The sequence below is a fragment of the Pseudophryne corroboree genome, chromosome 6 (assembly GCF_028390025.1).
Source record: "Pseudophryne corroboree isolate aPseCor3 chromosome 6, aPseCor3.hap2, whole genome shotgun sequence".
In the NCBI taxonomy this organism is placed as follows: domain Eukaryota; kingdom Metazoa; phylum Chordata; class Amphibia; order Anura; family Myobatrachidae; genus Pseudophryne; species Pseudophryne corroboree.
The window spans coordinates 577,618,430-577,645,222 of NC_086449.1; the positions used below are offsets into that span (position 1 = coordinate 577,618,430).

General features: G+C 45.0%; 1 protein-coding gene across 3 annotated transcripts in view; it reads right to left on the bottom strand.

Moving 5' to 3' along the window:
* Positions 1–26,793, bottom strand: part of N4BP3 (NEDD4 binding protein 3) — a 170,396-nt gene that overhangs the window by 138,426 nt on the left and 5,177 nt on the right. The window lies entirely within an intron of this gene.

A 26,793-nucleotide genomic window follows, 5' to 3' on the forward strand; every position in this document is an offset into this window, starting at 1 on the left:
TGGGAGATAAGGTGTGGTTGTCAACTCGCAACATCAAGCTTCGACAATCCTCGGCTAGACTGGTACCCAAATTTATTGGACCGTTTCTTATCATTAAGAAGGTCAACCCAGTTGCCTTTCGGCTACGTTTACCTAGATCTCTCAGAATTGGAAATACCTTTCACTGTTCCCTGTTGAAACAATATGTTTCTTCCAGTAGATTTCCTCGGAGGACCTCTCAGGGTAGATCTCCGGTGGATGTACAGGGACAACAGGAGTTCTTGGTGGAGAAGGTTCTTGATTCTAAAGTGTCCCGGGGTCGGCTTTATTTTTTGGTCCACTGGAAAGGCTATGGTCCGGAGGAAAGGTCTTGGGTCTTGGATAAGGATCTTCATGCCCCTAAACTCAAGAGATCATTTTTTCTGGAATTTCCTCAGAAACCTGGCTTTAGGGGTTCATTGACCCCTCCTCAAGGGGGGGGTACTGTTAGGCGCCGTGGTCCGGGTTCCCTTCGCGGCCCGGCGCCTAGCAACTAGGGACGCCGAGCGTGCTGAGCCGCCGGGTCCCTAGCAACGCTAGGACGCCGTGCGCGCTGAGCCGCCGGCTCCCTAGCAACGCTAGGACGCCGGGCGCGCCGAGCCGCCAGGACCCTAGCAACGGGGACGCCACGGGCGGACCGCGTTCCCCGTTGCAGGGTCGATCTAGTTAAATTAAAACACATGTAAAGCGCAACGGAATATGCTGCGCTATATAAGAAACTGTTAATAAATAAATAAATAAATAAATGTTTCCTGGTCGTGCAGCAAGGCAGCTGCACGACATTTATGTTAATCAGGCTCTGGAACTCTGATTGGAGGAGTCAAGGTTTTAAGCCTTCCCAGTGCCTCACACAGACGCCGGTTATAGCTTCCTGCATGCTGCTTTTGTTTGCTGAACGTCTGTTCCAGTTCTGCTGTGTCCGGTCATTCCTGTCCTCAGAGTTTCCGAATCTTGGTGTTTGTCATCCCATCCCAAGGAGTCTTCTGGTCCTCATTTACCCACAACAGTTGCCAGAGGATCTCGTGTGGTTTTCGTGAGTGGCGGCTCTGCCGCGTGCTGCGGCCTAGGCAGCTTTATTTTGTATTCTGTTTTGGAGCATTTGCGGAGGTTTCCGCTTCCACAGTCCTCTCCGGAACTCGGCGGTGCCGGGTAGGAGAGTGGACAAGTGGGTATTTTGGTTGTCCTTTTCCCTGGCGGTTTTCCGCACATACTCTAGTTTTAGGTTAGTTTGTAGCCCCTGGCTTTGTTGTTTAGTTAGAGGGCCCCTTGTTATCACACTGTCTCGGATTTCTCTTTGTCTCCCATTAAGACCTGAGGGGGCATCGGAGTTGGGCAGACGTAATCCGCCCTTCAAACGCGGCTGCCATGGGCTCAAGCAACCATAGTCTCGCAAGAGAATTCTGACAGCACGGGCGAGACAACGGAGATAGGGCGCCAGGGGCTATTCCCGTTCCCACTCTCATTCTCAGCATTACGTTCCAGTACTCGGGTCCTTGCTATAAGATCTCCCCAGACCAGAGTATTGGAATCATAACACAGTCTTCTTCAACCTCTGTACTTCTGGTGACCTGGTGTCTTCCTGCTTGACCCGTGTCTTCCTCTGGCACTGTGAATCTTTTCTGGGAGAGTTGTTTCAAGACATTCTCTTACTTCCTCTCTTGGTCTGTGTCTCACCCATTTGTGTCACATCAGCAACTTAAGGTTATTATTATTATTTCCAGTTATTTATAGGGCACACACACATTCCACAGCACTTTACAGAGAATATTTGTCTGTTCATTTCCTGCCCCATTGGAGCTTATGATCTGTATTCCCTGCCACATGTTCATGCACACACATTCACGCTAGGGTTCATTTTGTTGGGTGCCAATTAACCTACCAGTATATTTTTGGAGGTTCAAGCTGTGGCGAGTTTTCGGCACTCCTGGGGGAAACAAGTTAAGTGACACCTCCTGTTAGTGGACTCAAGCAGACCCTGCTCCAACTGCCTTACCAAGTGCCATGTACAGTATATACTTTAGCATTCTCTTCCCAACAAGCAATTTATTTATCAATTGTTTTGACTATGCACATTCCACTTAATGTGCTACAAGACCAATGTTTGCACAGAATCCAATGTCACAAGTAATGCCTACCTACAAAACTGTACACACATCTACCTCATTCATTTGATCTTATGTCAATTTCTCCCATTGTATTCAACCTTCATTAAAGTATTAAATAACTTATAACAGAAAGACATTGTGCTTCCTTGATTCAAGTTTATAAATGTTGTATGTACAGTATATTTACTTTGATCTCACATCACATGCCTGTGTGACTTTTCTATTGTTGGTGCACAGAATGAGCATACGGTGTTTAGGGCCAATGCTCGTCATTCGCACCCTCAATGGTGCTGCCCTGCACCCTCCCACACTTTTACCTTGTGTGTGGGTGGGGCAGCATTTTGTCATCATGGAGGTGCCACGCTGGGCTATGACATCCTGTCCTAGTCCTGCATTCCTAGTCACATGTAAGAAATTGCTAAGGAAGTGTACTTGGAAAGATCTCACCTATTTAAGGGTAAGAACGGTGTTAGATATGCAAAAATGAGAAGCCTTCATTAAGACAAGGAGTGAATATCATAAAATACAGGTTGAGTATCCCATATCCAAATATTCCGAAATACGGAATATTCCAAAATACGGACTTTTTTGTGTGAGAGTGAGATAGTGAAACCTTTGTTTTTTGATGGCTCAATGTACACAAACTTTGTTTAATACACAAAGTTATTAAAAATATTGTATTAAATGACCTTCAGTCTGTGTGTATAAGGTGTATATGAAACATAAATGAATTGTGTGAATGTACACACACTTTGTTTAATGCACAAAGTTATAAAAAATATTGGCTAAAATTTACTTCAGGCTGTGTGTATAAGGTGTATGTGTAACATAAATGCATTCTGTGCTTAGTCTTAGGTTCCATCACCATATCATCTTATTATGGTATGCAATTATTCCAAAATACGGAAAAATCCAATATCCAAAATACCTCTGGTCCCAAGCATTTTGGATAAGGGATACTCAACCTGTATAACAAATACATATTTTTTTTTTCTCGGAACCAAAGGCAACATTCACATATATTTATTACATGTTACATTTTACTAAATAACATATTTCATGATTTGTTTTTTGTAAGTAGGCAGGCCTCAGAGCTTTCAGTGAGTCATAAATAAGTTATTATTATTATTATTTATTATTATTAGAATTTATGTAATAAGCATATTCTGTAGTGTTTTTCTAGAAAGGTCATGGAATGAGTGAGATTAACAAATTGTCCATATACAGTGCTATCTTGGGATGCTTCATACTGATTAAGATGCCAGGAATATTGTATTTGCTGACAGAAGCACAATGACAAGGGCTAAAATGAGGGAAGACAGTGGACAACCCTGGCATGTACCATTAGTTATCAGGAATGAGGCTGCATACATTGATGTGGATGGGTTAGAAAAGGGGTAGATTTGTGTGACATGGTTAATTAAATGAATCACCCAAGTGCTAATATCTGCAACTTAGTACATACGAAGCTTATCTTGCCCAGATGGAGTAAGTAAGGAATAATTTATTCAGTCTGGAGACAACATTTTAGCAAATTGTTTTAGTTAAATTGTGAGGTTAGGCAAAGGCTTGAACACAGGTTAGGGCAGTGTTTCTCAGACTGTGTCCTGTGGCACCCTGGGGTACCTTGGAAGACTTGCAGGGTTGCCCTGGGTTGATGGTCCTGGACCAATTCAAATTATTTATGGTCAATGTAATAGGCAAAACCACTGCTGGTGGCTGTCAATCATAACAAATATGGACAAACAGAAGCAAATCTTATCCCTCACCACACAACTGAACGTAAGGATGACATATACACACAATTTACTTAATTTAATATATCTTTCTACATTTCTCAGTAATAAACTTTTGGCCTAGGGGTGCTGTAAAAAACATTCTGATACTCTAGGGCGCCGTGATTCAGAAAAGTTTGGGAGCCACTGGGTTAGGGTCTTTGTATAGTTTTTGAATACTATCCTGGAGTCACTGCAGAGCCCAGATTTCCCTTGTAATAGAGAAATTGGGGATAATAGATCACTGACATATTTGTATTAGTGAGTTATATATAACCCATACGAATCAGGGTCGGAACTAGATCTGAGTGTTTTATTAGCTTTAGGAGTTTCCTGTGTGGTCACATCCATATTAAGGGACAAGAGATGGGAGGGGATGCAGTTATGTGACCGCTGGTCACATTACCGACACTGGGATCCCGAATGCTGAATAGCCCGCCAGTCAGCATGCCGACCAACAGGGACTATTCCCACTCCTGGGTGTCCACCCATAGAGCGGGAATAGAACCTGTGGCGAACGCAGCGAACCACCGAGCGTGCAAGGGGCTTCGTTGCGCTTGATCTCCCCTCCCCCTCCCCCTCCCCCCTTCCCGCCGGCCATCTAAAAGCTGGGATCCTGGCGTCGGTATGGTGATCAGCAATCTCCCAACTGCTGGTCCCCTGAACCTGACCCGCTGGGAAGTATACAGGCAGGGTAGACCATAATATTGTAGGTATTGTGTGATGGCTAACCTAAGTTTCTATGAATTTTGCTTGATTCAAACCTATTATAGGCTGTCCCTTACCGCACAGTGGTGCTAGAAAGAGTTTGAACAATTTAGAAGTTTCTGAATTTCTACATGCATGGGTTCTGATCTGTGTCATAAATATGGATAAAGTGAACCAAATAAATATAACACACAGAAGGATATACAATTTCATTAATTTATTGATCAATATAATCAAGCATTCAATTTTGTAAAAAAAAAGTATGTTAATCTCTAAGATTATTAATTCAGAAAAAGGGATTATTAGAGGCAGGAGTTTCATCCAATGCGATGGTAAACAAGTGTGAGTTTGGGTGGTCCTCCCTATTTGAAAAAAACATAAATTGTCCTCACTATCAAAGTCTGGTCTTCACCATACTGGTTTGTGAATGCATTCCGTGCCTCAATCAAAACAGATTTTGTCAGCCATCAGCAAAAGACTGGTCAATGCTCATCAGGCTGGAAAAAGTTACAAAGGGATTTAAAAAGACTTTGGTCTTTATCAAACTACTATCCGGTAGACTGTGTACAAATGGGGAAAATTCAACACCATTGTTGCTCTCCCCAGGAGTGGTTGTCCAACAAAAATCCCTTCAAAAGCAAGGTCTATTGTATTATGGGAGATTACAAATAACCTCAGGGTAATATCAGAGGATGTCTACTGTAGCCCTTTGTTGTACTGGCAAATGAGTTTACCAAGTGGCAAACACCGAACAAAAACAGTGTGCAATAGAGGATAGCAAGGAGGAAGTTACTACTGTCCAAGGAGAATATTACTGCCCATTTAATGTTTGCTAAAGACTACATGGATGCGCCAGAAGACAAATAGAAAAATATTCTGTGGAAGGATGAATCAAAAATAGATTTTTATTTCTTTTAAGCTAAAAATGAGAAATGTTGTTCTTAGAAAACCAATTACTCCAATATAAGAACCTCCCATCCGTGACAAAGGATGGTTATACTACTTTGGCTTGGGGACTAGTAATGCTCGCCATAATTCATGAAACTATGAATTATGGATTATACCAGCAAATTCTACAGTACAATGGGGGTTATTCAGGTTTGTTAGCAAACCAAAAAAGTTAGCTATTGAGCAAAACCATATTGCACTGTAGGTGGGGCAGATGAAACGTGTGCTAACAAAAACAAACAAACAAGCAGCTAAATAAAGGGCAATTTAGCATTTGAAATTGCAGAGTTAAAGCTGAGACCTTAATTTAACACAAATGTTGGGGGAGGACCTGATGTGCTGTACTCAGGTGAGAAGACTCAACAACATCCATGAGTTCTTTAAGGAGTCAAAATAACAGGGATGACCAGGTATTTCCATAGATGCTTGATTTAAATCATTGCTGCTCAAGAAGGTCACACGAGTTGCTGAATCCTAGAGGTTCACATTTTAGACAAATATTGGATACGTTTTTGATATATAAATAAATGAATGAAAAAGTATGTAATATTAGTTATTATTTGACTTATTGGATTTATGATTTCAGTGAAGATATAAACATATTTATTAATTACAAGTTCAAAGATAATCATCATTTACTTATCACCGCTATTCACAGCAATAAGAAATAATGATTTGCCCGAATGTATGAAAATACAGCCACAGGTACAACGGTGAGTAAGTAGCGATGCCATCACTACTTCTCCGGGAGCTGTGTGCAGTACTGTGCATGCGCAAGCAGTAAGTGCTGGGGAGGTGTTCTACATAACACTGTCCGGTAGTTTTTGCAAAATATAGCCCCTAGTTTACAAGGGGCTATATCAGGTGTACTCCACAGTTGGTAAATTTGGCTAATTTGGAGAGTGTATGCATATATATATATATATATATATATATATATACACACATACACAAACACACACACACACACACACACACACACACACACACACACACACAATGCTAAACGTTACTGTTGCTGTTGGCCATTCAGTATTAATAAGATTTATTATGACTTCTGGCCATGTTATGACTGACCATTTTTCTACTGCTAGGCATATTTCAAGCAAAATATACTGCTATAAGATACACCTCTATTATTACTTTATAACAGCAGCTGTGGCCACCCAACGCACAGGGGGTGAGCAATAATGGCATTTGTCATAGCACGTCATCTCACAACAAAAGGAAGTCAATGATCTATTTTTGGGATTCCCTCTCCCATCTAAATGTTGTTAATACATTTCTAATTACTCTCCTGGCTTTGAAATCTATTCATACTTCTAATTTGCACACCCACAATTTACATTTACCTTCAATTTAAACAATTTCCCTTCTGATTCTCAATTTAAATTATTTCCCTTCTGATTCAGTGCATTACTGCATGACTATTACCTGCAGTTTTCATCCATGCTACTAACACCCACCCCTGCAGTGTATCAGAGCCGGGCAATCACAGAGTGCAAACTCCGACAGCAATTACTCGTAATCCCCAAGTATGATTTTCAGCATTAAGTAAGATTGTACTGTACGTAATACATTGTTGTTTCTCTCCTCATCTCTAATTGGCTTGGAATGCTTGGTAACATCTTATTCAAGTTCTAGGGGTATATGCAATTGCGGTCGAATTCCCGCAAATGTCGAAAAACGGGACATTTTCGCCAAAAAAAAAAAATTGGACAATGCAATTCAGTACTTTTCATCAAAAAAACGGACTTTCCAAATTCGACTTTTTGAAATTTCGACATTTGTCAAAATCGACATTTCTGCAATGGTACAAATGCGGCAATTCGACAAAAGTATATTCCATTGAAGATTGTAAATTCGACAACAGTGCTTTTAGACAGTAAATTCGTCATTTTCAATCCGCCACACTTTGCTGGTGGAATCTAATAATTTTTTTTAAAAATATGTTTTTTTTTGTGTGTTTTTTTATTGGTAATAGCATATCTATTTATATTAGAAGGGATTAGGTACTTGGTTTGTCTATTTTGGAGGCACAAGTATTATTTATATATTTTTAAAAATATTATTATTATTATTTTTTTTTTTAATGGAATGGTAAAAATCTGGAAAAAAAAATGCGTGGGGTCCCCCCTCCTAAGCATAACCAGCCTCGGGCTCTTCGAGCCGGTCCTGGTTCTAAAAATCCGGGGGGAAAACTGACAGGGGATCCCCCGTATTTTTAAAACCAGCACCGGGCTCTGCGCCTGGTGCTGGTGCAAAAAATAGGGGGGACAAAAAGAGTAGGGGTCCCCCATATTTTTTACACCAGCATCGGGCTCCACTAGCTGGGTAGATAATGCCACAGCCGGGGGTCACTTTTATACAGCGCCCTGCAGCCGTGGCATTAAATACGCAACTAGTCACTCCTGGCCGGGGTACCCTGGAGGAGTGGGGACCCCTTCAATCAAGGGGTCCCCCCCTCCAGCCACCCAAGGGCCAGGGGTGAAGCCCGAGGCTGTCCCCCCCATCCAAGGGCTGCGGATGGGGGGCTGATAGCCTTTTGAAAAATGAAAGAATATTGTTTTTTTCCAGTAGTACTACAAGTCCCAGCAAGCCTCCCCTGCAAGCTGGTACTTGGAGAACCACAAGTACCAGCATGCGGGAGAAAAATGGGCCCGCTGGTACCTGTAGTTCTACTGGAAAAAAATACCCAAATAAAAACAGGACAAACACACCGTGAAAGTAAAACTTTATTTCACACCTGCCGACACACACATACTTACCTATGTTGACCAGCCGACTACCACGTCTCCAATGTCGCCGACTATCCGGGGTACCTGTGAATAAAATTATACTCACCTGATCCAGTGTCCTGTGGTCTTTTATTATAATCCACGTACTTGGCAAAAAAAAAAAACGAACACCCGGACAAGGCGGACTGAAAGGGGTCCCATGTTTACACATGGGACCCCTTTCCCCGAATGCAGAGACCCCCCGTGACTCCTGTCACAGAAAGGTCCCTTCAGCCAATCAGGAAGCGCCACTTCGTGGCACTCACCTGATTGGCTCTGCGCGTCTAAGCTCAGACGCGCATTGCACAGCCCCCTCCATTACTTTCAATGGTGGGAATTTTGCGGTCAGCGGTGAGGTCACCCGCGGTCAGCGGCTGACCGCGGGTAACCCCAAAGTTCCCACCATTGAAACTAATGGAGGGAGCTGTGCGATGCGCTGTCTGCCAGCTCAGACGCGCATACAGCCAATCAGGAGAGTGCCACGAAGTGGCGCTTCCTGATTGGCTGAAGGGACCTTTCTGTGACAGGAGTCACGGGGGGTCTCTGCATTCGGGGAAAGGGGTCCCATGTGTTAACATGGGACCCCTTTCAGTCCGCCTGGTCCGGGTGTTCGTTTTTTGTGTGTGCCAAGTACGTGGATTATAATAAAAGACCACAGGACACTGGATCAGGTGAGTATAATTTTATTCACAGGTACCCCGGATCGTCGGCGACATTGGAGACGTGGCAGTCGGCGGGTCAACATAGGTAAGTATGTGTGTGTCGGCAGGTGTGAAATAAAGTTTTACTTTCACGGTGTGTGTGTCCTGTTTTTATTTGGGTATTTTTTTTCCAGTAGAACTACAGGTACCAGCGGGCCCGTTTTTCTCCCGCATGCTGGTACTTGTGGTTCTCCAAGTACCAGCTTGCAGGGACTTGTAGTACTACTGGAAAAAACAATGTTTAATTTTTCAAAAGGCTATCAGCCCCCCATCCGCAGCCCTTGGATGGGGGGGGGGACAGCCTCGGGCTTCACCCCTGGCCCTTGGGTGGCTGGAGGGGGGGGGACCCCTTGATTGAAGGGGTCCCCACTCCTCCAGGGTACCCCGGCCAGGGGTGACTAGTTGCGTATTTAATGCCACGGCCGCAGGGCGCTGTATAAAAGTGACCCCCGGCTGTGGCATTATCTACCCAGCTAGTGGAGCCCGATGCTGGTGTAAAAAATACGGGGGACCCCTACTCTTTTTGTCCCCCGTATTTTTTGCACCAGCACCAGGCGCAGAGCCCGGTGCTGGTTTTAAAAATACGGGGGATCCCCTGTCAGTTTTCCTCCCGGATTTTTAGAACTAGGACCGGCTCGAAGAGCCCGAGGCTGGTTATGCTTAGGAGGGGGGACCCCACGCAAATTTTTTTTTTTTTTTTTACCGTTTCCCCCGTTTTTTTAACATTTTTAAAAATCTTATCAAAATCCGTCAAATCGGCCGTTTTTCGACAGCGGGACTGTCAAATCCATTTTTTGTTGAATTCCGGCATCCACCTGCCGGAATTCGACGGTCGAATTGTGTCGAATTAAAAAACGGGCGACAAATTGCCGCGATTCGCCAGCAATTGCATATACCCCCTAGACTGGGAAAGAAACAGTAACAATACAATATTAAACATACGAAATACGGGAAAGTTCTAAATTACTGTCAACAGTCTAATTAAAGCAACTCATTGTAAAACTACATATTCTAAGTAGTGTCATGATCTGTGTTGTTCAAAAACACATATTTGGTGGAAATGTATCAAATTTTTTTAAAGTGTGGAGGTAGACATAAGATGCTATACTGCAAACAGAAAATGGAAGCAGTCTAGTATAGTGTGTAAGAATGCAATGTTGTTGTGGGATGATGAAACAGGCTCAAACAAATAAGTTAAGAACAGTGGCGTAACTACAGGGTGGCTAGACTGGCAAATATCCAGGGGCCCACAAGGTGAAGAGGGCCCGCCCCAAAATAAGTGACTAAATACTGTAGACTATGGGGGTAATTCAGACTTGATCGCACCCCAGGAGGCTCAGTGAGATGCTAACAACGTCTCAGGGCTGTGATTGCAAAGGCAGAGGCGGTTGCGGGGCAGGAGGGGGTGTGCCAATGGCCAATGACATTTGCAGGGCGTGTTCCGGATAACGCAGGTGTGTCCAGACACGCAGCCGCTGTGACCCAGGACGCGGCAGGTAGCTGCCTGTCAGTGCAGCTAGGCTGCACAGTCAGGGAGCTACTCGCCGGGTGCAAAAGCATTGCCGCTATGCGATGCTTTTGCACCCTTGCGTGGGGGTAGGGCCTGACTTGTGGGGCGGACTAGCCCTGTGCTGGGTGTCCCCCCGCATGTCGGAGTAACTGATCGTAGGTGTGCTACGATCAGGTCTGAATTACCCCTTATATACAGTATGTGATTTGGCAATTAATTTCTGTATACATGGTACTATTAAGTTACTATTCAGTTCTATTAGCATTGTGACTTCTAATAAAATTCTCAAGACCCACTTCCTCACCAAACCCAGCCAAATCTCATCCTAACCCTCTGTCCCACGCTCTCTATGTACCCCATCTGTGTCACCCCTGTCTGTCTACCCCTCCCCTTTAGAATGTAAGCTCTCACGAGTAGGGCCCTCTTCCCTCATGTGCTTATCCTGTCTCTTACTTTAATAATCTTCAACTGCACCAACTCCAGCAGTCTTCTGCCACCTGATTCTTATTCCAGTGTTATCTGCTGATGTAGCTATGTTTACTTACCCTGTATTTGTCCTATATTGTTTTCAACTGTAAGTTGCTGTTTTCCTGTTTTGATTATTTGTTTATGTACTCTGTAATTGGGCACTGCAGTACCCTTGTGGCGCCATATAAATAAAGGATAATAATAATAATAATAATAATAATAATAATAATAAAACAACAATGCAATGGCGATGCAGTAAGAGTGCCAAACCTTTATAAATGTATCACCTCTGCTTACAGGCTAGATGGTGAGGCAAGACAGTGTGACAGCTTAGTACATATATCAGCACTGCCTCCACTTAAGCAACTGCTGGTCGTTATTTTTGATGTTTGCCAGGTTTAACATTACCATCTCCTCATGTAGGTGCCTAGTAAAATCTAAAATATTTTTTAAGTGTTTTAATAATGTCCTCCAAAAAATATGCAAGTGATACTGAGAAACGAAAAAGGAAACAAGACTAGGAAGAAAAGCGCACTAAACTCATGTTTTTTCTCCCACCTTGAGAGTTTGCCAGGGCCTCCATGCCTCAAGTAACACCACTATTAAAGAAGTCAAAACAGAAACATAGAGTTTGATGGCAGATAATACCACTTGGTCCATCTAGTCTGCCCTAAACATGTTCATGTAAGCACTTACACAGTTGGGTTAATTTTTTTGTCAGGAGCCAATGGACCTACCAGTAAATTTTTGGATTGTGTGAGGAAACAGGAGTACACAGAGGAAATCCACTCAAGCACGGGGAGAATATAAAACCTCCACACACTTAGGGGCGTGGTGGGAATTGAACCCACGTCCTCAATGCTGTGAGACAGTTATGCTAACCATTACATTACACCATCCGTACTGCCCCCAACATGTAAGAAGATGTGAGTGACTGTTACGCACACCAGTGCTAACAGGAGTATACCGATGTATCAACAGAGAGGGAAGCGAAGCTAACGAACTCACAGACAGTATAACATAACATACACAGGAGGTGATGGAATAACTAATAAACACAAAGTGAACGGAGAAGCCCAAAGGCTCAGGAATTGGGTGTCTCCCTAGTGTCAGGAATGCTCAGATGGAATAGAGCGGACAGTGAAGCGATGTGTAGTGATTTCACATGTGGAGCACCTGAAATGATGTTGCTAAGAGCAACAGAAAAAACCCCAAAGGGTTACCAACGGGTGTGGGAATAAACTCCTTGGTCAGAGATAGAAATATAGACACAAGGAGAGTATCCACAATCCTAACCCCCACTTGCAGGGCACAGGTTCAGCTTACTGCCACTAAACTGACACCTGGACGCCCTGCACAGTGAGGGAGGATTAAGCAAGCAGGTCTGAGAGTACAGCCGCAAACCTGCTGGGTTCACAGAATAGCAAAAGAACCCCAGCAGGTCAAACAACTGACTCCAGTCTTACTGCTAGGTCCGGATTGGCAGAATGAAGTACCGAATCCCAAGGCCTATTCGCAGTAAGCAACAAGTAAATACAAAGTCACACAGTACTAGCTAACTCTCTGGAACTGACTAACAAACAAAGATTCAGCAGCATTTGCCTAGCCTGAGAGGATGGTTTATATAGCAGGTGCTGTCCACGCCCCACTCAGACCTCACAGACTGTGAGCACAAAACCAGCGCCGGATTCCCTGCCGTGCACAGAGCCTGTAACCACTACACAGTAAAAACCCGGACCGGAGTATCAGCTGCGCTCAGGTTACTTCGCTAACACTTGCCTCCCGGTTGCCATGGCGACGTGGCAGCACAGAGCAGGAGATCCTAACAGTACCCCCCTCTGACGAGGGGTCAAAGAACCCCTACCACCGGGTTTATCGGGGAACTGCGAGAAGAAAGAGCGTATCAGTCTGGGGGCATGAAGATCACAACTGCGCACCCACGACCGCTCCTCCGGGCCATACCCCTTCCAGTGCACCAAAAATGACAGCCGACCCCGAACCATCTTGGAGTCAAGAACCCTTTCAACCACAAACTCCCTCTGACCCCGTATCAGAAGAGGAGAAGGTCTTCCACTGGAAGAAGGATTACTAACCGCCAGTTTTAAAAGGGAACAATGAAATGTTTTATTGATACCCAATGAACGGGGCAGATCTAACTGAAATGCCACCGGATTGATAACCCTGGTGAACTTATAAGGGCCGATGAACTGGGGGCCTAACTTATGAGATGGCTGTCTCAACTTCAAATTCTTGGTGGACAACCAGACGAAGTCTCCTAATTTGAAGCTGCAGGGTCTTCTCCGCTTATCAAAAACCCTTTTGGTCACTAATGACACAGACACAAGGGCTTTCTTCACTTTCCTCCAAATACCCCTAAGGACCGAAACAACAGAGGAACCACCAGGCGTGGAATCCAGGGGGTCAAAAGAATTGGCCTTAGGATGATGCCCATACACACAAAGGAAGGGAGAGATCCCTGTAGCAGAGTGAGCCACGTTGTTATAGGTAAACTCCGCCATGGACAGATGAGCAACCCAGTCAGTATGACACTTGGAGACATAACACCTGAGGAACTGCTCCAAGGACTGGTTCACCCTCTCAGTCTGCCCATTAGACTGTGGATGGTAGCCTGACGACAAGCTCACAGAAATCTGGAGATCAGAACAAAATGCCCTCCAGAATTTAGCCACAAACTGGGATCCACGGTCAGAGACCACATCAAGTGGCAACCCGTGGAGGCGCACAACATGCTGCATAAATAACTCAGACAGGCGTCTGGCCGATGGCAACCCAACCAGTGGAACGAAATGCGCCATCTTCGAAAACCTGTCAACGACAACCCAAATGGCTGTCATCCCCGAGGATTTGGACAAGTCCACCACAAAATCCATTGAAATGTGGGTCCATGGCTTAGACGGAATAGAGAGTGGATGTAATGGGCCGACAGAAACCCCTCTAGGAGTTTTATTTCGGGCACAAACGTCACATGCCCGAACCCACTGATCCACATCCCTAGCCACCGAGGGCCACCACACCGCCCTAGACAGCAACTCCCGAGTTCTGGCAATACCCGGAAGCGCTGCCGACCTCTTGGCATGGAATTCCAGGAACACTCGCTGTCTTAACCTAGGAGGCACAAACAAGAGACCTACAGGAAGGTCTGGAGGAGCCTGCTCCTGTGCTCTAAGGACTAATGACAAGAGGTCCTGGGTAATGCCCACTTTAATACATGATGAGGACACAATGGGCAATGGCTCCTCGGTGGTCTCTTGAACTGGAGCAAAACTCCGCGAGAGCTCATCAGCCTTGATGTTTTTGACCCAGGGCGATATGTTATCAAAAAATTAAAGCGAGCAAAAACAAAGCCCATCGTGCCTGCCTGGCATTGAGCCGCTTCGCTGACTCTAAATATGCCAGATTCTTATGGTCGGTGAGAATTGAGACCACAAACTTAGCCCCCTCAAGCCAGTGTCTCCACTCCCCGAGTGCATCCTTTATAGCCAACAATTCCCGGTTACCCACATCATAATTCATCTCGGCAGACGAAAATTTACGGGAAAAGTAAGCACAGGGATGAAGGCGATTATCAGACACCCCCATCTGAGAGAGCACTGCCCCAATACCTATCTCAGAGGCATCCACTTCTACCACAAAAGGACGCTCTGGATCTGGGTGTCGCAGCACCTTGGCCGAGACAAATGCCCTTTTGAGACGGGCAAAGGCCGCTTTGGCCTCACAAGACCAGTGAGCAACATCCGCCCCTTTCTTAGTGAGTGCCACCAAGGGGGCCACTATAGACGAAAATCCAGCGATAAACCGTCTATAAAAATTCGCAAAGCCCAGAAAACGCTGAAGCGCCTTCAAACTAGTGGGCTGCACCCAATCCAGGACTGCCTGTACCTTAGAACCCTCCATTTGGAAACCTTCTGAGGAGATAATATACCCTAGAAATGCGATTTGCTGGACTTCAAACTCGCACTTCTCCAGCTTCGCCCCAAGCTGGTGGTCTCTGAGTTTCTGGAGGACTAAGTGTACATGCTTCCGATGTTCCTCCAGGGAATGAGAGAAGATTAGGATGTCATCTAGATAAACAACTAAGAATCTATCCAAATATTCCCTGAGCACATCGTTCATGAATTCCTGGAAGACTGCCGGGGCATTAGAGAGCCCATAAGGCATCACCAAATATTCATAATGCCCTGAGTGGGTATTAAAGGCAGTCTTCCATTCATCCCCCTCTCTTATTCGGATTAGATTGTAAGCACCGCGTAGGTCAATCTTAGAAAAAATGGTGGCAGTACGAAGCTGGTCAAACAAAACCGAAATGAGAGGCAGTGTGTACGAGTTTTTAATCGTGATACGGTTCAATTCCCTGAAGTCGATGCAGGGTCGCAACAAACCGTCCTTTTTACCCACGAAAAAGAACCCCGACCCAACTGGGGACTGTGAGGGTCTGATAAATCCCTTAGCCAAGTTCTCCTGAATGTACTCTGCCATAGCCTGAGTCTCAGGACGTGACAGGGAGTACAACCTGCTCTTGGGAAGCTTAGCATCCGGCAACAAATCAATGGCACAGTCATAGGGGCGATGGGGAGGTAGTACCTCCGCAACTTTTTTGGAGAACACATCCGCAAAATCTGCATAACATCCTGGCAATCCTGGCAAACTTAGCTGCGAGAGCCTGACTGGAAGGTTCAAGCAACTCCTGAAACAATCACTACCCCAACTAAGAATCTCCCCAGAGACCCAGTCAAATTGAGGGTTATGGGCCCTTAACCAGGGTAACCCCAAAACCAATGGGGCAAAAGAACAGACAGTCACATAAAAAGACAATTTTTCAGAGTGTGTGGCTCCAATAAACAAAGGAATTTGGCTGGTGCAGGAGGTAATTTTACCCTGGGACAATGGTTCCCCGTTTAACCCACAGATCTCAATCTCTGATGCCAAAGGTACTGAGGGAACAGAGTTTTCCAGGGCGAATTGACGGTCCATGAAAACCCCATCGGCCCCACTGTCAACAAAGGCCTCAGTCTTGACAGTTTGACCGAGGATCTCCAAAGTCACCAGAATGAGAAAAGTCTTTTTGGGAAATTCTGACTTCTGGCCTGACAGGATATTTCCCATCACCCTCAGGCCCTGAAGTTTTCCGGTTTTTCTGGGCATGATACTACAACATGACCTTTATTCCCACAGTACAAACACAAACCCTGCTGTCTCCTCCGCGTCTTCTCACGCGAGGAGAGGCGGGTAGCCCCAATCTGCATAGGCTCCTCTGAATATTCCTCAGAGTCTGAGGTTCCCTTGGGAAAAAAGGAAACTGCGGTCTCCCTTTCAAGCCTACGCTCTCTCAGCCGTCTATCCACCCGGATGGATAACTGCATGAGCTGATCTAAGCTATCAGGCGAGGGATATTGTACCAGTTGGTCCTTTATCTGGTCAGAAAGGCCCCTTCGGTACTGGTTTCTCAGGGCTGGGTCATTCCACTGGGTATCATGAGCCAACCTCTGAAACTCCGTACTATAAACCTCAGCTGGCCGTCGCCCTTGCTTAAGAACCGTAATCTGAGCCTTGGCTGAAGCCATCTTGTCAGGGTCATCATACAAAATGCCCAGTGCCGTAAAAAAAGCATCAACACTTTTAAGCGACGGACAGTCAGGCTGTAACCCATATGCCCAGACCTGTGGGTCTCCTTGTAGCAAGGAAATCACCATGCCCACCCGCTGAATCTCCGACCCAGAAGACTGGGGCCTAAGCCTGAAATATAGCTTACAGCTCTCCTTGAAACAAAAGAACTGCGAGCGATCTCCAGAAAAACGATCCGGGAGATTTACTTTCGGCTCCTTAACCCCTGAACTTGCCGCTGCTGCTGCGGGAGCTCCGCTAGCGGCCTGCTGGGGTTCATTTTAATGGACATCTCATTAAATTGTCGAGTCAGGACCTGCACCTGATCGACCACCTGTTGCAAAGTATTTTGAGGGGTATGCTCCATATTCCCACAAAATTTCAACAGGAGTAAGGCTGCTGAATATGTTACGCACACCAGTGCTAACAGGAGTATACCGGTGTATCAACAGAGAGGGAAGCGAAGCAAACGAACTCACAGACAGTATAACATAGCATACACAGGAGGTGATGGAATAACTAATAAACACAAAGTGAACGGAGAAGCCCAAAGGCTCAGGAATTGGGTGTCTCCCTAGTGTCAGGAATGCTCAGATGGAATAGAGTGGACAGTGAAGCGATGTGTAGTGATTTCACATGTGGAGCACCTGAAATGATGTTGCTAAGACCAACAGAAAAAACCCCAAAGGGTTACCAACGGGTGTGGGAATAAACTCCTTGGTCAGAGATAGAAATATAGACACAAGGAGAGTATCCACAATCCTAACCCCCACTTGCAGGGCACAGGTTCAGCTTACTGCCACTAAACTGACACCTGGACGCCCTGCACAGTGAGGGAGGATTAAGCAAGCAGGTCTGAGAGTACAGCCGCAAACCTGCTGGGTTCACAGAATAGCAAAAGAACCCCAGCAGGTCAAACAACTGACTCCAGTCTTACTGCTAGGTCCGGATTGGCAGAATGAAGTACCGAATCCCAAGGCCTATTCGCAGTAAGCAACAAGTAAATACAAAGTCACACAGTACTAGCTAACTCTCTGGAACTGACTAACAAACAAAGATTCAGCAGCATTTGCCTAGCCTGAGAGGATGGTTTATATAGCAGGTGCTGTCCACGCCCCACTCAGACCTCACAGACTGTGAGCACAAAACCAGCGCCGGATTCCCTGCCGTGCACAGAGCCTGTAACCACTACACAGTAAAAACCCGGACCGGAGTATCAGCTGCGCTCAGGTTACTTCGCTAACACTTGCCTCCCGGTTGCCATGGCGACGTGGCAGCACAGAGCAGGAGATCCTAACAGTGACAGAGAAGGGTAAAAGGGAGAAGGGATACAAAGATGAAAAACTACCTTTTCAATGAATCCAGTATATTATTTCAAATAACAAGTTTCACAGGTAAACTTTCAAGTTTGTTTTAAAGAAAAGTGCAATAAATAGGTCAGTAAAGCATAGCAATTTTTACAATTAAGTAAAATGATATACTTTTATTAGAATATTAATCAGACATGCAAAGTTAAACATATTTTGTACTCCAACTGTTGTAGAATAAAGCTTTTAACCTGTAGCGCAATTTTTCTCAACCCCAGGCTTTAAGTATCCCCAATATTTCATGTTTTGTGGATTTCTTTAATTGTGCACCGGTGACTTAAGTTTTGGTCTGTCAGAAATCCTCAAAACATGACCTGTTGGGGGTACTTGAGGACTGAGGTTGAGAGCCACTGCTGTATCTTTGTTCAGATGTTTTCATTTTAAAATAAGTGTTTGCATTCCTTACTAAAATAGTCACAAAAATATTACATTTAATAGGTTATACATTTTTTGGACGTCACAATTGGTGCTACAGTATATGCACAATCACAATCTAATGTGTTGTATCACAGATACCGGTTTTGTACAACATAAAGGTATTTTTGACTTATACAATCACAGACACATTTTTGTTGAATAAGCCCTTTTGTATTGCAGTGTAAACATATACACTAGCACTATTCTATGTTGGTTGTGAGTCTTGGCAACAGCAAACCGGTTGGGTTGGCTAAATATCAACAGTAAAGTAAAACACAATTCTAAGTTTAAAATGACTAGATGGGGTAAATTTACTAAGAATCGTATTTTCCCGTTTGAGGTCAAAGTTCAATCACGAATGACATCGAAAGTGGAAATATGCAACTTTTTGAATTGATTACGACTAATTTACTAAGCTGCCGTATTCTGCATTTTCGGTTTTTCCGATGTCGGTCATTCGTTTTTTTAGGCAGTGTTTTACGTGAGTGACTTGTAAAACACTGCCGACTTTAATACAATGAATCTCGGCCGGATCTGAGAGATCCGTGCAGGGCTTCATTGTGCACCTTGTAAAAAAAAATAAAAAAAAAAATGTTTAAACGTTAAAAAAAATATTGCGTGGGGTCCCCCCTCCTAAGCCAAACCAGCCTCGGGCTCTTTGAGCCGGCCCTGGTTGAAAATATATGGGAAAAAAATTGACAGGGGTTCCCCCATATTTAAACAACCAGCACCGGGCTCTGCGCCTGGTCCTGGTTCCAAAAATACGGGGGACAAAAAGCGTAGGGGTCCCCCGTATTTTTTAAACCAGCACCGGGCTCCACTAGCTGGACAGATAATGCCACAGCCGGGGGTCACTTTTATACAGTGCCTTGCGGCCGTGGCATCAAATATCCAACTAGTCACCCCTGGCCGGGGTACCCTGGGGGAGTGGGGACCCCTTCAATCAAGGGGTCCCCCCCCAGCCACCCAAGGGTCAGGGGTGAAGCCCGAGGCTGTCCCCCCCATCCAATGGGCTGCGGATGGGGGGCTGATATCCTTTGTGGAAAGTTATGAATATTGTTTTTAGTAGCAGTACTACAAGTCCCAGCAAGCCTCCCCCACAAGCTGGTACTTGGAGAACCACAAGTACCAGCATGCGGCGGAAAACCGGGCCTGCTGGTACCTGTAGTACTACTACTAAAAAAATACCCCAATAAAGACATAACACACACACCTTGAAAGTATAACTTTAATGCATCCATACACACCACCATATACACATACTTACCTTATGTTCACACGAGGGTCGGTCCTCTTCTCCATGTAGAATCCATGGTGTACCTGTTGAAAAAATCCTACTCACCAAATCCAGTGTAGAGGGCTCCTCGGATAATCCATTTGTAATCCACGTACTTGTAAAAATAAAAAAACGGGACACCCGACCACGAACTGAAAGGGGCCCCATGTTTTCACATGGGACCCCTTTCCCTGAATGCCAGAAACCCCCTCTGACTGATGTCTAAGTGGGTTTCTTCAGCCAATCAGGGAGCGCCATGTTGTGGCACCCTCCTGATCGGCTGTGTGCTCCTGTACTGTCTGAGAGGCGGCACACGGCAGTGTTACAATGTAGCGCCTATGCGCTCCATTATAACCAATGGTGGGAACTTTGTGGTCAGCGGGTGACCGAAAGTAACCTCACCGCTGACCACAAAGTTCCCACCATTGGTTAGAATGGAGCGCATAGGCGCTACATTGTAACACTGCCGTGTGCCGCCTGTCAGACAGTACAGGAGCACACAGCCGATCAGGAGGGTGCCACAACATGGCGCTCCCTGATTGGCTGAGGAAACCCACTTATATATCAGTCAGAGGGGGTTTCTGGCATTCGGGGAAAGGGGTCCCATGTGAAAACATGGGGCCCCTTTCAGTTCGTGGTCGGGTGTCCCGTTTTTTTATTTTGACAAGTACATGGATTACAAATGGATTACCCGAGGAGCCCTCTACACTGGATTTGGTGAGTAGGATTTTTTCAACAGGTACACCATGGATTCTACATGGAGAAGAGGACCGACCCTCGTGTGAACATAAGGTAAGTATGTGTATATGGTGGTGTGTATGGATGTATTAAAGTTATACTTTCAAGGTGTGTGTGTTATGTCTTTATTGGGGTATTTTTTTAGTAGTAGTACTACAGGTACCAGCGGGCCCGGTTTTCCGCCGCATGCTGGTACTTGTGGTTCTCCAAGTACCAGCTTGCGGGGGAGGCTTGCTGGGACTTGTAGTACTGCTACTAAAAACAATATTCATTACTTTCAACAAAGGCTATCAGCCCCCCATCCGCAGCCCATTGGATGGGGGGGATAGCCTCGGGCTTCACCCCTGGCCCTTGGGTGGCTGGGGGGGGGGACCCCTTGATTGAAGGGTCCCCACTCCCCCAGGGTACCCCGGCCAGGGGTGACTAGTTGGATATTTGATGCCACGGCCGCAAGGCACTGTATAAAAGTGACCCCCGGCTGTGGCATTATCTGTCCAGCTAGTGGAGCCCGGTGCTGGTTTCAAAAATACGGGGGACCCCTACGCTTTTTGTCCCCCGTATTTTTGGAACCAGGACCAGGCGCAGAGCCCGGTGCTGGTTGTTTAAATATGGGGGAACCCCTGTCAATTTTTCCCCCATATTTTTGCAACCAGGGCCGGCTCAAAGAGCCCGAGGCTGGTTTGGTTTAGGAGGGGGGACCCCACGCATTTTTAAAAAAAAAATTAAAACATTTCCCACTGAAAAACATGCACGGATCTCATGGATCCGTGCATGCCTATACAAACACGGGATAAAAAAGCAGGTCTGTTTTTTTTTAGCACTTTTTCACGATTTGTATTTCATCACGGCAGTGTTTGGCTATTGTCGGCAGTGTTTGTGTTTTGCACTTTTTAGTAAATTACCGATTTCTACCAAATTGCAGGCGTATTTGACCGATGGTGTATTGATTCGTGATTTTTTACGAGGACTTCCAAAATATTACGAATGCCCTCATCACTGCCGTGATTTTTGCTTAGTAAATTACCGAGATGACACTTTGAAGAAAAAACGTCATCTCGGTCAAAATCGGGACCTTAGTAAATATACCCCGATGTCTTTAGTGTATTGCAATATTACAAAAGTCACAAATAAAGATATACCGTAGTAGAAGTTATTGTGAACATATGAATTTTGTGTAGGAGGGAAAGGGGATTGGAAGCCCGAAGCTCCGGTGACAAATCTCAGAAATAAGTAACAGAGTAGGTAAATCCTATTATAAGGGAGCATATCTTACCCAAGAATGGGTACAATGTACCTGTAATATGCAGTATGGTGGTGCAGCCAAAAGAGTATGTAGAGTATAATAGGTAAAAGAGAAAAGGAAAGTACTCTCCTAGTGGGGCACTCGCCTACCTAAGTGAAACTGAAATTCTGTGCAAAACGTAACATTTATTGGTTATGTAAAAGGTATGTGTACTAATATGAGCACAACCAGACAGACATGAAACACAGAAAAGAACATATATGGAGTACCAACAGGTACTGTTAAAACCGGGGCTCAAAGTGGACTTCAGTTGCAGAAAAAAATGCATATCGTGCAGGGGGGAGCTGGGTAGCACATATGAACATACAAGCATATGAACATGAATGCAGCATCCCTGGTTCAGCGGCAGCTGGAAGACCTGCAGCCAGCGCATATGTTACATACACCCTTGCAGGTATGTTCATATGTGCTAACCTGCCCGCTGCAGGGGCGGCAGCCTTCACTGCATGAACTGATTGATGATATTCCAAATTGCAAGTTACTGTAAAAAAATTAGGGGCCCATTTATTAACATTATTTTTACTAAAATAAGGTGAAAAGTTGTGTTTTCTGTTTTTCACACCCTTTTCACATTATTTTAGCATCTCTCCAATGTATTAAAGGGCACTTGGAGTAGTTTTCATGAAAAACTGCTTCAAACCCTTTAATTCTTTTTTTTTTTTAGTAATCCACATTGCATTCCCCATACTTATAATGGGAAATGCGATGTGGCCGAATCAACTAAAAAATAGAAAAAATTTGAAAAAATACTGCAGCGTGTCCTGTGATAATTTCGCCAGCTCAGGTCGGTGAATTCACAGGGCAGCACTGTGATATGCAGGCATTTGCCCCTGGCAGAGAAAGCCGTGCGGAGACCCGGCTCCAGTGATGAGCTATGTGTGTCCAATGGACTCAAGCTGATCAAAGTGTAAAAAAAAAAAAGTTAATAAAAAACCCATACTTACCAATCCAGGGAGCCGGTGTCCGCTGCTCCGGTGAGCAAATCCGGGCGCCGGATTCCCCATATGCTGCGCTGTGACCCCGGTGCAGTAAAGTGAAGCTGCAAAGTGGCAGTGCACTTTACAGCACCGGGGGTCACCGCAGCACACAGGATCCAGCGCCCAGCAGGAGCAACGTGGACTGGCTCCCTGGACTGGGAAGTATATTTTTCTGCGGAGGGGTCCGCAGCGTGGGCGGTAGTTGCGTCGGGGAGGTCGACCGGGCGGCAGCGGTAGTGGTTATGTCGGTGGGGGTGGTGCATGCGCAGCAGGACATTGGGGTATATTTTACGAAAAATACCCTGATGATGCTGCAGAGTGTCATCGCAGGGACAGAGCTTGCTCGCAAGCTCTGTCCATGCATGCGATAATTGATACATCCCTGCAATGTAATCAATTATCGCATTGTGAGTTTTGGCGATTTTATCACATGCCATCCGCATCCTTGGATGGTGATAAATAGGCCCCTAAGTGAGTCTAGGAAAAACTCACTTTGACACAGGAATTGTCATAGATGGTACATTTTCCCATTAACAAAATCTCTTGTGATAAGAGGATCACATGTCATGCATATTGTTTCAAATAATTACAATTATGATGGTATTACCATATGCAGAATGCCCAGAATGCAGATACAGTTCTCACACCCAATTCAAGATTACTGAAGGGAGAGATGGAGGAGAGCACAGGGAAGTATAATTAAAAGTACAATTCACTGTTTATGTGTCCCAGAAAAATACTCTGAGGGGTTAAAGATAATCATATCCTATAATCTCTATGCAAAAGTGACCTGTGTACAGAAAGAAGAAGAAGAAGAAAGAAGAAAGAAGAAGAATGTCATTTACCAAAAATATTGGTAATTTACAGTGATGTTGATATCCAATTGGTTTTAAATTCATAAGAAATTCACAAGTGCGACACAATTCAAAGAAATAAATTGGCTTTAAACAGATAATTGGTACAGTATATATGGTATCAGCATATACAATAACTTGTTGCTGTACCCATGTGTCTGAATGTGACAATATATGCAATTGATCTTCACAATAACAGAAATATTAAGTCACAGTGTAAATACACTTACTGAGACAACACTAGGCTCTACCATAGGTAAGCGCTTAATAGTGTAATTACCAGGTAAAACTTGAGACTACAATTGTCCAGACCTCACAGAACTACATATGTATGCCTCTCACCGTAATCTAGGTGTCATTGAAACCGAAAGACCAAATGATTTCCTGCTCCAGTCAGCAGGGAGTGTAAATGTAATTTAACAATTGTGGTGCAAATATCATAGGTCTGGGAGTGGTGCAAAACGGAAAGGTGTTTGTATAAGATGCTAGAGAATCCTCTGATTTAGAAGGGTAGGTGGCTACTGCTTACCATGTGTTTCCAGTAGATGGTAAGTGAGTGGAGCTCCCATACTCTACAGAGTTCAGAAAAAGTAAGTGGCCATCTGCTTTTGCTCCTTTCTCCCTCTGTATGGTCTGTTACTCAGAAGCAGAGACCAAAATGGAGGTAGGTATGAAAGACAGTGACCTAGGTGCTGGAGAAGCCGTAGTCAGAGAGATACAGTGCTATGGGACAAAACTTATAGAACGGCTACTTCCCTCTATTTGCTAACTAATGCAGCGAAAAAGGGTGATCGAGCCTAAATGGTATGCCCCATAGATAGAAATGAGAGGTAAGACAGCAGTGTGTAGCGCTGGGCTACTCAGATTGCCTGCTGGAGCCTGGGACAATGCAGGGATGTTGCAACTAGTAATGAGAGCGCATATACAAGTGGAAAGGATTTAATGTATTTAATTTACACATAGATAATAAAATACAAGTGTAATAAAAACAATTATAAAAAATGGTGGTTGCTTAACACCTCCTGTGGAGAATCAAGTAGCAGTTCATTTTATCCGGATTAGACATTAAGCATATTACTAGTCCCATATTGGACCTACTCATCACTGTAGCCGACCTCACAACATAGTACATTGTCATGCTGTGTTGTGAGGTCAGCTACAGTGATGAGTAAGCCGGTATGGGACTATTAATATTAAATGTTTCCAGCTGTATACAACCTTATTGTAGATATTTATGAATGACAATCCGCCAAAGTTATTTTGAATCATTAAATCCGGATAAAATGAACTGCTACTTGATTCACCACAGGAGGTGTTAAGCAACCACCATTATTTATAATTGTTTTTACTACAATTGTATTTTATTTTCTATGTGTAAATTACATACATAAAATCCTTTCCAATTGTATATGCGCTCTCATTACTAGTTGCTACATTGTTTGACTGGGTCTACTACGATATCCCAGCTGTCGGGATCCCTGTGCCCAGCATACCGGCACTGGGATCCCGACTGCTGGAATGCCGGCAGTGGGGTGAATGCAAAAGAGCCCCTTGCAGGCTCGCTGCGCTCGCCACGCTGCGGGCACGGTGGTGCGCTACACGCAGCATACTATTTATTCTCCCCCCAGGGGTGTCATGGACACCCAAGGAAGGAGAATAGTTGTCGGGATCCCGATGCGGTATGCTGAGCGCCGGGATCCTGACAGCCGGGATATTGAATGCTTCCCGTTTGACTTGAGGTGATAGTCCAGATCACTCATTGGGAGCTGCAAATATAAATGTGGCAATTCTTTATCAAGGATGGTGTAATGGTTAGCATTACTGCCTCACAGCACTGAAGTCATGGGATCGATTCCTACCATGGCTGTAACTGTGCGGAGTTTGTATATTCTCCCCGTACTTGCGTGGGTTTCCTCCGGGTGTTCCGGTTTCCTCCCACAATCCAAAAATATACAGGTAGGTTAACTCCCAACAAAATTAACCCTAGTGTGAATGTGTGTGTGTGTACATGTGGTATGGAATATAGATTGTAAACTCCACTGGGGCAGGGACTGATGTGAATGGCCAAATACTCTCTGTAAAGCGCTGTGGAATGTGTGTGCGCTATATAAATAACTGGTAATAAATAAAATAAATAAATAATAAGTGCTTCATTCTTAATAATATATATTGTTATTTTGCACCTAATAAGTGATTTTTAATTTCAATGCAGGGATGTGTCCGAGTGAGCGCATGGACAAGTGCTGAGAAAAAGAAAATACCTGGTTGTAGCCGCTTGACCTTGCAGGAGGCTGGAGAGGGAGCCCAGCATGTGCACAGACCAGAGTTCCTACCAAATGTACCACCTCTCCCACATTCAGTCTCCACCTCACAGCACCTTTCCCCCATTCAGTTCCCACATTCAGTCTCCACCTCACAGCACCTCTCCCACATTCAGTATCCACCTCACAGCACCTCTCCCTCCTTCAGGTCCACACCTTCCCTGACCCTTCTAATAATCACCTCACAGCACTCTCCCCCCAGCAGCGCCATCACACTTAGAAAACCTGACTGCAATCCGGCAGCACTGGCAACAGGGCCGTCTTAACAACAGTGTAGGCCCCTGGGCACAGCAATGCACTGGGCCCCCTACCCACGCTCCAGCGGTAGGTGTGGGGGGTGCTATCAGCGGAAGCTTTGATGTCCCACGGACGGTAGGGGTGTTCTATCTTCCGCTCAGCATGTAGGACCTGGAGCAGTAATTTCTACTAATTACTCCTTTACTGCACAGATGGGGCTAAACTGTAGAAGGGGACATTGGGCTAAATGAAGAAGCCATGGTACATGACTTCCAGGGGGGTAGGGGGTGTTTAATAAGCAGGGGAGGGGTGGATAGTGGAGTGGGCTTAATATTTATCATTTTCTGGTGGGAGGGCAGATTGCTTGACTGCAGATATCTCCAGTTCCTGGAAATAGATTGCTTAGCTTTGAATGTGATAAAACACTGGAGAGTCTCACCTTTCAGGAGGTTCTGGGTACTTGGGGATCAGAGTTCAGGAGTCAGAGCAATCCACCAATGAAAATATGAAACTGCATATTAGGTGTGTGGAGCTGGAGCGGGGACCGGATGCTGGAAGGCTGATATCTCTAGTTCTGGACAAAGTAGAGACAAGCTGCCAGTGTCCCCAAAAGGAGAAAGTCCCAGCTTTTGGATTATACGCTCAGAGAAACTGTAAGTCAGACAGAACCC